The sequence below is a fragment of the Diadema setosum genome, chromosome 3 (genome assembly GCF_964275005.1).
Source record: "Diadema setosum chromosome 3, eeDiaSeto1, whole genome shotgun sequence".
Lineage (NCBI taxonomy): Eukaryota > Metazoa > Echinodermata > Echinoidea > Diadematoida > Diadematidae > Diadema > Diadema setosum.
This window is the reverse complement of record NC_092687.1, coordinates 12,743,323-12,756,148: the sequence shown is the minus strand read 5'-3', so window position 1 is coordinate 12,756,148 and position 12,826 is coordinate 12,743,323.

Below are 12,826 nucleotides of genomic sequence, written 5' to 3'. Positions count from 1 at the left end.
ATTGAGCAAAAAAAAAAAAGAAGAAGAAAAGAAATGAAAAAGAAAACGAAAAAGAAATTGACAATGTCCAAAATTTTTGTAGAATAGAAAGGATTGTGCGGAACTGATGATGCACATAGGAGATTAGCACACACTTGCCTGGAGTTTAAAAGTAGTTAGTAGTTCGTTCCATGCAGCAGCGATCAACTTGTTTGATTTTAGCTGAGATTCTGAAAGAACTTCTTATATTATACGCCTTCATACAGGAAGCTGCGAGTGACGTCCATCCGTGCACCAGGACTTTTCTTTCAGCGAACAACGTCAAAGGTTTAAAGGGATGGTACAGTTTTGGTGGAGATGAGAATTTGGCTTTTAACTTTTTGCGAGATACCAAGAAAACACTTATGATATAGTACAGAACATACCATTTTAAGAGGAATTCAAAGTTTATTTGACGAAAATCGGGTTTTGAATGACTGAAACATCCAAAAACAAAGTAAAATAAAGCGATCGTAATAAAGTGTGGGTCCCACACTGTATTAGAATTGCTGTTTTTTGATATCTCAGCCATTTCAAAACCAATTTTCATCAAATAAACGTTGAATTCCTCATAGAACTACATGCTCTTTCACATTTTATAAGTGGTTTCTCATCATCTCACCAAAAAAATGTTACAAACCTGAAATTAGGTCTCAACCATAACTGTACGATCCCTTTAAAAAGCATCTTCGTGCGATGCCGGACATGGTTGAACATGAGGGGACTGTTTTGTGAACAAAACAGAGTTATTACAGGTTAGCGATCAAGGTCCAGCACCATAGATTGACGTATGTCTGAAGTGCAAATATTTGCCGACTACTGTAAAATGTGGAGAGTTTAATTGCAAAACGAATTAACTCTATTCTCATCAAGTTAAAGGGAATTTAGGATGAATGTTGCAGGAAACAGGAAGTAACTAGCGAAGTAACACAATTTTAGATGTGTTAAACATAACGTCATTGAAGAATGTATCTTGTTATGTAAGAAGTTTGTTATCACCAGAAGGAATTTACAATATCTTGCTCTGTCTGATGATGGACTTACTTCAAAGTGTCTAAAGAGGGCGCTTAGCCCGTTGTGCGATTTTACTCTTCATTACGTATGTAACTGCACTGGATCATGAAAGGGAAGCTGTAACAGTTCCGGCTCGATATCAGGCTACAGAACGTCTCGGTAATGTCCCAGGAAAGTCAACAGGCTTTTTTGTTTTTGTTTTTGTTTTTGTTTTTGTTTTTGTATTTGTTTTGCCTTGAATTCGTCTTAGCGTTCGCGTCGCAGATCTACCGCTCGCTATTGTCTGATGCCAAAAGTGCCTTAAACCATGCATAGTACTTATGCTCTTCGTATTCTGTATAGTTTCTTTTTTTAATTTCCGTCTGTCAGGTATGGGACCGGCAGTTTCCTTTTGTTATATCGAAATTTCGTTATAAAAGCGAACACATAAACAATAAAAATACATGGAGCTGATTATATTGCGGCTCGGATTTTTACATTGTTCAACCGGAATTTCGTTATAACCGTGTTCGTTATAACGGTAGTGCACTGTAACATAATGATGTGATCTTTGGGAGTTTGTCAGTCAGCCCAGCCTCTGTCCTGTTTGTTTCGTTTGTTTGTCCGACGATCTGTCGTAGTTTTGTCCTTTCTATTGTGCCTCTTCTACGTCAGACAGAGTGAATTTATCTAGATGTGTTAATGCGTTTGTGTGTGATCCATGATCATGAAATAATGAACTTGTTACATTTGAGGCAATATCATTCAAAACAAAAGGGGTTGAATGGTAAACTATGGTATGATGTAACTTGTGCGGCAGCAGATGGAATTAACACAAAGCAGTCGTCTTGTTGCTGGTTGCTGCACCATTTTTATTTGAAGTTGAAAGATGTAGAGAAAGTTTAAAAGGTCACAGGTCAAAGGTGAATTTGAGATTTCATTGCATTTGACCTGTAAGAATATTCGGAGGAGTGATGTAGGGGCTGCTAGATGTATGTGATAGATGATTCGGACTCGAGATGTATTGACGAATGATTTGGTGAGAGATGTGTTTGAATAGTGACCTGTGTAGACCAACCATTTTGTAGAAGTACATGTATGCATAAACTTTGAATATATTAGCACGTCTGTCTGTACAGTGTATCATCCGTAAATATGACGTACTTTAACAGGACACCTGATACAGGCTGTAACAATACACAATGTACTTTGATCCAAGTTCCGCAAATTCTTTTTGTTATTGATATTGTTCAATTGTGACCCTGCACCTCAAAACAAACAAAAAGTCGCCAGACATGAATTTTTAGTTAAGACCATATTCTGAAAGAGCAGACTTTAAGCTTTAAAATGATGTATAACTCAAATCAAATGGACTCTCCTAACCTATCTAAATACTGGAAAGAAAGCACAAACTCAGGAAAAGTGTGAACTGAGAAAAGTGGCTCTGAAGTACAGTGCCTATTCAAGCGCTTAATCTTTGAAACCGTGCTGGCTGTGCGATGATTGGGACAAAAATCAGGAAGTAAACCACCAGAGTAACAACAATGAAGGGATTATTAGATTAAACTGAAATTAAGCATGCCTCATTAACACATTCTGTCCATAATTAATGCCAACTTTCAAATCAGTAGCACTACCCTTTCAAAAGTTCTTAGAGTTGAAAGTGAAGAGTGTGGACAAGGTTTTTCAGAAATGAAAAAGGGATTCCAAAGACACACCTAATCACACTATTCTACCAAAAATGTTTGAGATAAACTGCTAAAAAAAACACACTTTCCTGCCCGTTTTATGATGCCAAATTTTAGCATAATGTTAAAGAAGACCCGCTCTTTCAGAAAATATGAAAAAGTCAAATTCGGCTAGGTTGACCCATTTCACTTATTTCCAGTCCTCACGCAAAATCAGTGTGTGCGACTTTATGTTCGTTTTGAGGTGCACGGTCACAATTATATAATCTATGTTGAAACTGATTTGAATAACTTTGAATCCAATGTAGGCCCCTACATGGTACCGTACATGCTTCTGCGTGCCGCCATTAACTACTCTCATATGCAGGGTTTGAACTTTCTACCTTACTGCTAAAAGGTGAAATTAACCGTAATAACTTGATACAGTGAACGATTTGGAATTAACATACTTACTTAGTGTATTATGCTGTAACTCATGACATGTTTTACGTATTTGTATCTATTGAGATCCAAGTGCAAGAGAAACGATGATTGTGGCCTACGCTTATGCTAACATGTTATGAATGGGCAACTTTAGTTTTAAGTTAATAAATCATTCTTCCATCTTAGAAGGATTGATGCTGTACAGAACATCATGTGAAAAAACAAAAGGTTTGTGAATAAAAACCGGTTTAGAAAAAAACGATATGAGCGTCTTCGGCCTTTAGGCCATATGCTTGCGGTGTTTTTTTTTTTTTTTTTTTTTTTGGGGGGGGGGGGGGGGGGCTACGCATTAATCTTTAATGCATTGCCAAGTGTTAAGGGCAGTCTTAGCTTCTCAAAAATTACTGCCCTACATTGGTAAAAGGAACCAAGTGACATCGAGTACAAATGCTACACATGAAGAAAATATGTTTTTGGGAAGGCCCTTTAACATGGAAATTTGTGATGAGTAATAATGTCGGTATTCCTGTTAAGTCATATGGTGATGTATTTATGACAATTCGAAGAATTCTGATATTCCCATAGAAACTCATTATGTATAAAACTTGCTTCCTTGTGCCAAAGTATTATAGATTTGTAGCAAACATGAAAAATCTGGCAAAAGGAAGCATGTGACAATCATATCATGAGTATATTACTTGCTTTAACCAAAGTATTATAGATTTGTAGCAAACATAAAAAATTGGCAAAAGGAAGCAAGTGACAATCATAATGGATGTCACTTGCTTCCTTTTGCCGAAGTATTTTAGACTGTGTGCGAATATAAATAATTTGGCCAAAGGAAGCAAGTGACAATCATATCAAGAGGTTGTAACTTGCTTCGTTTCGCCAAAGTAATTCAGATTTCTAGCAAACATGAAAAATCTGGCAAAAGGAAGCAAGTGACAATCATAACATTAGAATGTAACTTGTTTCCTTTTGCCAAAGTATTATAGATTTGTAGCAATCTTTAAAAAAAAATGACAAAAGGAAGCAGGTGACAATCATATAAGGTTGTTACTTGCCTCCTTTTGCCAAAGTATTTATTTTAAGTTGTGTGTAAATATAAATGATTTGGCAAAGGGAAGCAAGTGATTATCATGAGATTGTAACTTGCTTCCTTTTGCCATTTTTAATGCAAATTTGTGCACTTGCTTCCTTTTGACACCCAAATATCTAAAAAAAAAAAAAAATGGGCCAAAATTGTAACTTTTGGATTGTTCAGTTAATAGAGCATAATATAGGATTGGCATATTTCCGATCTTGGGTATTACACTGTTGTTCCAGGAACATCGTGTCACTGCCGGCCACCAGAAATAGCAGTAGATGACAGGTTCGAGTGCCGTGGTTCCTTTTTTTTCCAACCCTGGTTGAATTACAGATCAACAGTTGCAATCTTACAAAATTTTATTTTGCCAGGGGGAGACAAACTGAAGAAAATTTAAACCTCAACCTTCACCCCTCTCTACTTAATATTCCCTTGCACTTATCAATGCCCTGTCCGCCGTGGACTACCTAACATAACAATGTCGGAATTTCGTAGCTTGGATATTTTTCTTCCAAGTTCATCGTGTCACTGCCGACAGCACTAGCCTGGTGGTAGTGTCGCTGCCCGGAAAGCATTACATGACAGGCTCGAGTCCCGTGGTTCCTTTTTTTCCGACATGTTTGTTAAGTAACTGATTAGCAGTTGCGATCTTACAAACTTCATTTTTCAGAGGGAGGCAAATTGTGACCTTTCATCACAAACCCAACAAAAAGTCGCCAGACATGTTTTTCAGTTAAGGGCAGATTCTGAAAGAGCAGACTCTTAATCTTTAAAGAATTGTATAGCTTGATTGAAATGGACTCTCTTAACCTATCTAATTATTGGAAAGAAAGCACACACTCTGGAAGGCTCTGAAGTACGGGGTCTATTCAAGCGCTTAATCTTCACCAAACCCTACTGGCTGTGTGATGAGTTGGACAAACAAAAAAAGAAGGAAAAAATAGGGTGTAAACCACTGGAGCAACAACAATGAAAAATATCAAATTAGACTGAAATTAGATATGCTATGTTAATACATTCTGTCCATGATAAATGCCAACTTTTAAAGCAGTAGCGTTATCTCGTCAAAAGTTACTAGACTTGAAAGTGAAGAGTGTGCAAAGGGTTATCAAGAAATGAAATGGGGCCTCCAAGACATACCTGATCTCACTACTCTACAAAAAAAAAAAAAAAAGTTGTTGAAAAACTTCTGAAAATGCACTTTCCTATTCTTTTTGTGATCCCAAACTTGAGAATAATTTAGGAGGGTAGCTGTTTCAGAAAATATGAAAAACTCAATATTGACTTGGTTGACCCTTTTCACCTTTTTTGAGTCCTCATGTGAAATCATGGTGCAACTTTTAGTTCGTTTTGTGGTGCACTGTCAAGCTGACTGTCACATCTGAAAAGAATTTCAAACCTCAACCTTTACCCCTTTTGTTAATATTTTCTTCCATTTACGACTTGCTCTTTAAAAAATATCAAAAACTCAATATTGACTACACTGTAGTTTGACCCATTTCACCTACTTTTAGTACTTACACAAAATCAGTGCGTGCGACTTTTTGTTGGTTTTGTGATGTATGGTCACACACACACACACACACACACACATTTAAACATATGTATGTGTGTATATATACATATATATATATATATATATATATATATATATATATATATATATATATATATATATATATATATATATATATATATTTATATATATATGTATATACATATAAGAGTTTGTTTGCAAAAACCGATAAGTCCATTTTTGAAGATTTTGAAGTACGGTCTCTGTCATAGAATACAAAATAATACCTTTTAAATGATATATTGGTTACTACATGTAAAGGTACATTTTTGAAGTTATGGTCAAAAGAAGCAAAAATTTTCTTATTATTCTCCTTATTTTTTTTATTTTTACCTTTAATCGCAAATATCTCTATTCGTTTGGCAAATATGGACTTATCGGTTTTTGCAAACAAACTCGTCATATATATACATTGTATATATATATATATATATATATATATATATATATATATATATTATATACTTGCCCACACACGTACACATGTACACAAATAAAGACGTTGAGAACTCCAGGGGATTGGGAGGGACAACTGATGCGGTGACACCTTATAGCAACTCCCCTTTCCCATCACGTATCTTCCTTATGCCACTATCAGTACACCCTATTTAATAGACCAGTTCGGAGTTCCACTTTGAGCATGAGCAGAAAAAAGGTCATTCGGACCAACAGGCATGTTGGTTTTTTAAATTCACAGGGATAAGCATCTGTGATGTAATGATTATTCATGTAATCCTTATAAATGCTGCTTGCCAGCACATCCACCTTACAGCAAAAGTGGTATTTGGCAAATCAACAGACAGAGGTTGTTAATACATTCAGTGCAAGGTAATGAATTGATGCGGATTTGACGGATCATTCTGGTCTTTGCAAGTTCATTCTTTGTTTGAGCAGGATTGATGAATACCATAAATCGTTACGTAAAGCTTATGCATTATGTCACTCTGAAAGCGAGTGAAGTGCCCCTAACCGACTGAGAAAAAAGAAAGGTCATTCGGACCAATGTGCCCATGAGCTATTTAGTCCGAACTGGCTTATTACGCACTCTAAGTGGGTTTACAGATGGCGCTGTTTATCCTATTGGTCTCGTGAGCCTCTATTGGGCTCACACCTGTAAATAAAATGGACTGTCCCAGACCCCTTCACAAATTCGTACCAAAGATACCAAAATAAATGAAGAAAAAAATTAATTAAAAATCAATGATGTAGTTTGGCAAAAAACTGAATAGCTGTAGATATTGAGTATGAATTCCTCTACAAACTGCATTTTGGTTGGAAGATGAAAGCTTTTCTGATGGAATTTGAGGGGACTATATTTCATTGGGTACGTGTACGGAAAATAGGTGATTTTTTTAATGACAAGAACTCGTAGTCTGGCTTTGCGGACCCCTGGACAGAATTAGAGCAGAACAACCCAACCTGGCAATCTGGTGGATGAAAGGTAATATCTCACTTATTCAGGTTAGTGAAGATGAAATACCTCATTTCTCCCACCTATTTTACAGAATTTTTTGAAATTTGAATTTTAACACACGTCTCTATGGGGAATTATTTACCCGTGTGAGCCCTATAACGAAGTAACGGACTCGTGGGGTTTTAAGTAGTTCAGTCCTGTGATTTTTTTTTTTTTTTTTTTTTTTTTTTTTTTTTTTTTTTTTACGTAGGGTAGAACTCTTGGAATGTCTAATAGGTGCTATAACTCTTGAGCCTATTTTACGTGATGTCGAACTCAAGGGCTGTATAAGTATAGTGGGCTGTATGATTTGTGGGTTGTATGACTTGTGAGCTGTATGACTAGAGAGTTACTGTGTGACTCGTGAGCTGTATGACTTGTGGGCTGTATGATTCATGGGTAGTGGTCTCGTGACGTGCACCCAGTTCGTGGTAAGCGGTCAATTTGATATACAATTATCTATTGTCTCATAAGTCGATAAGTGATGATCAAATGAAATACGGCAATATGGTATGACACGGTTCCTTTGTACCTTTTAAAGGAAAATGGATGCACGATGTAATCACCGGTAGGGCTACATATTAGTGGTGCCTTTGATTTCATCTCAAAAGAATCCTCCTTTATGTGAATTTGTACGCCCACTGGATAAAAAAGAGTTAGTTGTTTAACATTTTTCCGTGTTACCCAATACCTGGCTAGAGGGGAGTGCCGACCGAGTTGTAAAATAGGTACGGTGATAAAAACAAAACAAAACATATTTCTGCCAAACCATCCACGTTTAAAGTTGACAATCATATGCGAGCAATATCTCAGGACCCCCCCCCCCCCCACACACACACACACAGACCGTCTAACCGATGAGTTCCATTCTTCTTTCTTCCTGAGATATTTTGTTAACCCAATATCGGAACAATGACTTGATCTATTACAATGACATTTTCCAACATCCCATCTCATGTCATAATCTGTAGATGAAAAAAAAAAAAGATTCCACAACGAAAATAATGTAACCTTAAGGTTGTGATCACTTTTAGATTAATAACAAGATACTTTACTGAATGTACTGCCTTCATTTGCGTGCAGTGTCTCTTTTTAAGAGTTATCTAGGACGGGCGACCGATATGAAATCATCTCACTGCGTATCATCGAGATCGTCCTAAATGGTGACGAGTTTCACATCTCTTTTGTGTCGATTCGCAATTTAATAGCGTTTCAAATCCTGAGGTCAATTCATATTTCAGTCAACCACTTAGATTGCTTTCACTTAATTCATTCAATGAATTAACCCAGATTTATTACAGCACCTAGGTTGTCATCACAAAAATGAAGCATTATAAATAAATAATTTCTTTTAGACTTAATAGTAACATATTATACTACCTTGATTTGCCTGTCTTCTTTTAAGACGTGTTATGACGGGCGACCGATATCAAATCATCCCAATGCGTATCACCTTACTCGTCCTTTGGTGAGGAATTTCCCATCTCTTTTGTGCCGATTCGGAATTCAATCGCGTTTCAAAAGCTGAGGACAATTCATATTGTAGTCAGGTATATTAAATTATCTATTGTCTCCCTATCCTACTGTACTCTGATATTGAATGTCCGTTGTTTTTGAATGTTTACTCTCTTCCCACACCCATAGCGATGATGATAGCCCCTTAAATTACACCTAATGTACTCCGCCTACTAGAACTATACCCTCCGCTTATTGGCTGAATTTTTCTTACCATGTGTTCAAGTGGATCATTAGGATAATTGTGGTTTGTATGGCAAGTATGTGCGGTGGTACATGCTGGTACGGGTCAATAAGAATCGGTCACGATATGGATTATGAATAATTCTGTAACTGTGGAAGGGAAGACCGCGTCCAGACAATTGACTCAAAGGCTCTCTCGGCTGAAGTTTGATTGGTCGCCTAATCGTCACTTTTGTTGATTGCCTCTGGTAGCTCGTTTGTACACGTTCCTGTTAAATCTGACAAAGGTAAGGTACACTTTCTTTACACTGAGGTGCAGGATACTGCTTGCCTAATGGGTTTGTTGATAGGGATAATTTTGCATCCGACACATTCCTCGTCAAAAAGAATATGAAATCACACCATATCTGAAGAAATATTTGGATTATTTTACTGATTACAAAAATACCAGACTTTAATCATGGATATAAGAAATGACTTTTGATTTTAGTATGATAATTGATATTGAATTGAAATGAATTTGCGTTGAATTTATTCTCATTTTGAAGAGAAAACTAAGCACCATATATCAGTGGACAAAAAACAAAACAAAACACACAACAACAACAACAACAAACAAAACAACAAATGTGACCCTGCCTCACAAAACCAACTAAAAGTCGCCAGACATTAATTTCAATTTCAACTGTATGATACAACATAAAGAAGTGCACATTATAAAAGACATAACATTCAAAGGCCGGGACCCCTTGTAAGCAACTAGTGCTTGTTATGGGGCCCCTTTGCAGCAATCAAGCAATCAATAACAAAAATGCAATTAAGCATATATCGAAATTTCTGTCATAAGTAGTTACGTTACAATATACACATAGACATACGCAAGCATACACTCAGTAAAAAATGCAATGCAAGAGATTGGTAAGAGGGTGAAGAAACAAAGATAAAGAAAGAAGAAAAAGTACAGCTGTTGAAGTCTACTCAGTCAAGGATGATAGTTTTTTTAATGTAATACGTTTGAATAGGGTTCTGAAACGAGTAAGTGTAGTACTGGATTTAAGATCAGAAGAAATTAAATTCCATTCATGCGCCCCTGTGAATCGAATAGAATGAGACCTTGTTGTTAAGCGACAACTTGGAACTCGAAGATTATCTTTAGAACGGGTTGAGTATGCATGGAATGACGAATTTGTTCTAAACATGTTTTGAAAAATGGAAGGGAGTATCCCTTTATGATACTTAAACATGAATACCAATACATTAAGTTGCACAAGTTCAAATATAGGAATGATTTTATTTTTAATGAAAAGAGGTAGACTCGGACTTCGAAAATCACTTTTTGTTATAAGCCGTACCGCACGTTTTTGTAATCTGAACAGTTTGTCAATATGAACTTTGTATGTCTTGCCCCAAATTTCACTGCAATAGTTAAGGTGAGGTAATATTAAAGCATTGTAAATAGAAAGCAATATTTTTCTTGGTAAAAAAGATTTAAGTTTAGATAGAATTCCTATACTTCTCGATATTTTAGCGGTGATGTTTGTAATGTGACACTTCCAATCGAGAGACTCATGGATTAAAATAACTAAAAAATTTATTGATTCAGTTCTATCTATAACAGCACTTTCTATTTGTATTGGAGAAAGATTTTGTGGTATTTTCTTTCTTTTGGAATGGAACAAAACATACTTTGTTTTCTTAAAATTCAAAAACAATTTATTGCATTTAAACCACTCATTTAACATACAAAGTTCTTTATCCAATGTAAGTACAAGTGAAGTAACATTTTCATGAGAGTAAAACACCACAGTATCATCTGCAAAAAGTGAAAATCTCAAAATTTTTGAACAATTGATTATGTCATTTACATATACAAGGAATAAAAGGGGCCCAAGTACAGAACCTTGCGGTACGCCAAGAGTTACATCTAATTGAGTGGATTCGACACCATCGACCACCATATATTGCCGTCTATTTGATAAATAACTACCAAACCATTGTAGAGGTAGGCCTCTTATTCCGTAGAGATGTAGTTTCGTTAGCAGAATGTGGTGGTCGATGGTGTCGAACGCCTTTGAGAGATCCATAAATACACCACAGCAATAATTACCTTTGTCAATTTCTTGAAGAATGTAGTCAGTAAAACAAATAACACTGAGTGAAGTAGAATAATTTCTACGAAAACCGAATTGCTCAGAAATTAATATATTATTTTTAGTAAGGAACTCATAGAGCCTGTCATACATAAGTCTTTTTAAAAGTTTAGAAAAAAATTGAAAGAAGAGCAACAGGTCTATAATTATCAATATATTTTGGATCATCTCTTTCATGCAAAGGTACAATCTTCGCTGTCTTTAATTTTTCGGGTACAAAGCCAGTGCTTAAAGATTTATTAAAAATATCGCATAAGGGGTCAACTATGTAATGTATACAATCCTTGACAACACGAGGGGATATATCATCAGGCCCACTTGCCTTTGAAATTTTTATAAAAGAAGACAATTTTAACAATTCATAAATAGTGGTGGGTTTAACAAAAAATGATTCAGCGTTCTCACATGAAACAAACTCTTGGAATGAATATGATGGGCTGCATACCGATTTTGACAACTTTTGGCCAACATTAATGAAATAAGAGTTCAAATTAATTCACAATGTCTTGCTTTGAGGAAAACTTACAATTATCAAAATACATATTATTTGGCATTAAATTATGTTTTTTCTTACCTAAGATAATATTTATATAACACCATGTTTTCTTTAAGTCACCTTTTACAGACAAAAACAATTCATTATAATATCTATATTTAGAATAACGAATGGTGTTTGTAAGTTTATTTTTATAATCTTTATAAGCAGTCTTATGTTTTGTATCTGGATTCTTTAAACTTGCTTTATATAATCTGTTTTTACGATTTATAGACTTAAGAATACCTTTAGTAATCCAAGGTTTCTTACACTTATCCACCTTATTCACATGAATAATCTTAAAAGGAAAACAATCATCATATATATCATAAAATTTTTCCAGAAATGTGTTATAACACTCGTCAACATTTATACATTCTTTTACATTTGACCAATCGACATTTTTTAGTTTCTCACGAAATGACAAAAGGTTTGTATCATTAATAGTTCTTTTACGTACTTCTTTTTTCTTTGAAATGTTATGTTTAATACTTGTTCTGTTTTTTACTATGCCACATACTGGAAAGTGATCAGAAAGGTCATCATAGATGATTCCGCTGTAATTTTTTTTTTTCAGGGGTGTTAGAATATATGTTGTCAATTAAAGAGGCTCTATTTGCTGAGATGCGAGTTGGTTTTGTGATCATTGGAAAAAAATGAAAAGAATACATCATGTCTAAGAATTCATTTGTTTTGTGATGGGAACCAGAATTTAGCAAGTCGATATTGAAGTCGCCCAGGAGATAGATTTCTTTCTTTTCATTTTCCAGTATTTCAAAAATATCGTTAATTCTGGAAGTAAAATCTGATATGTCAGTGTTTGGTGGACGATAAATACATGCAACAACAATAGATTTGTCATTAAGGCTAACTTCTATAAAGAGCATTTCATAATTGTTTGATATACATGATAAGTCGGTTCGTAATACAAACTGATATTCATTTCTTACATAAAGAGCTACACCACCGCAACCTTTCCAGCTGGTCTACAAATATGAACAAGAGAATAATTATCAATATCATACAAACCTAAATTCACTTTTGTGTTAAACCATGTTTCAGAAACTGCTATAACACTGAAATTAAAATCAAGGGAGGATAAAAGTGTGTTAAAAGAATCAAAATTTTTCTGAAGGCTTCTTGCGTTTATATGGAAAAGGGAAAAATCCGAACACTTATTTGCATATTTTGTATGAAAGTCTTCA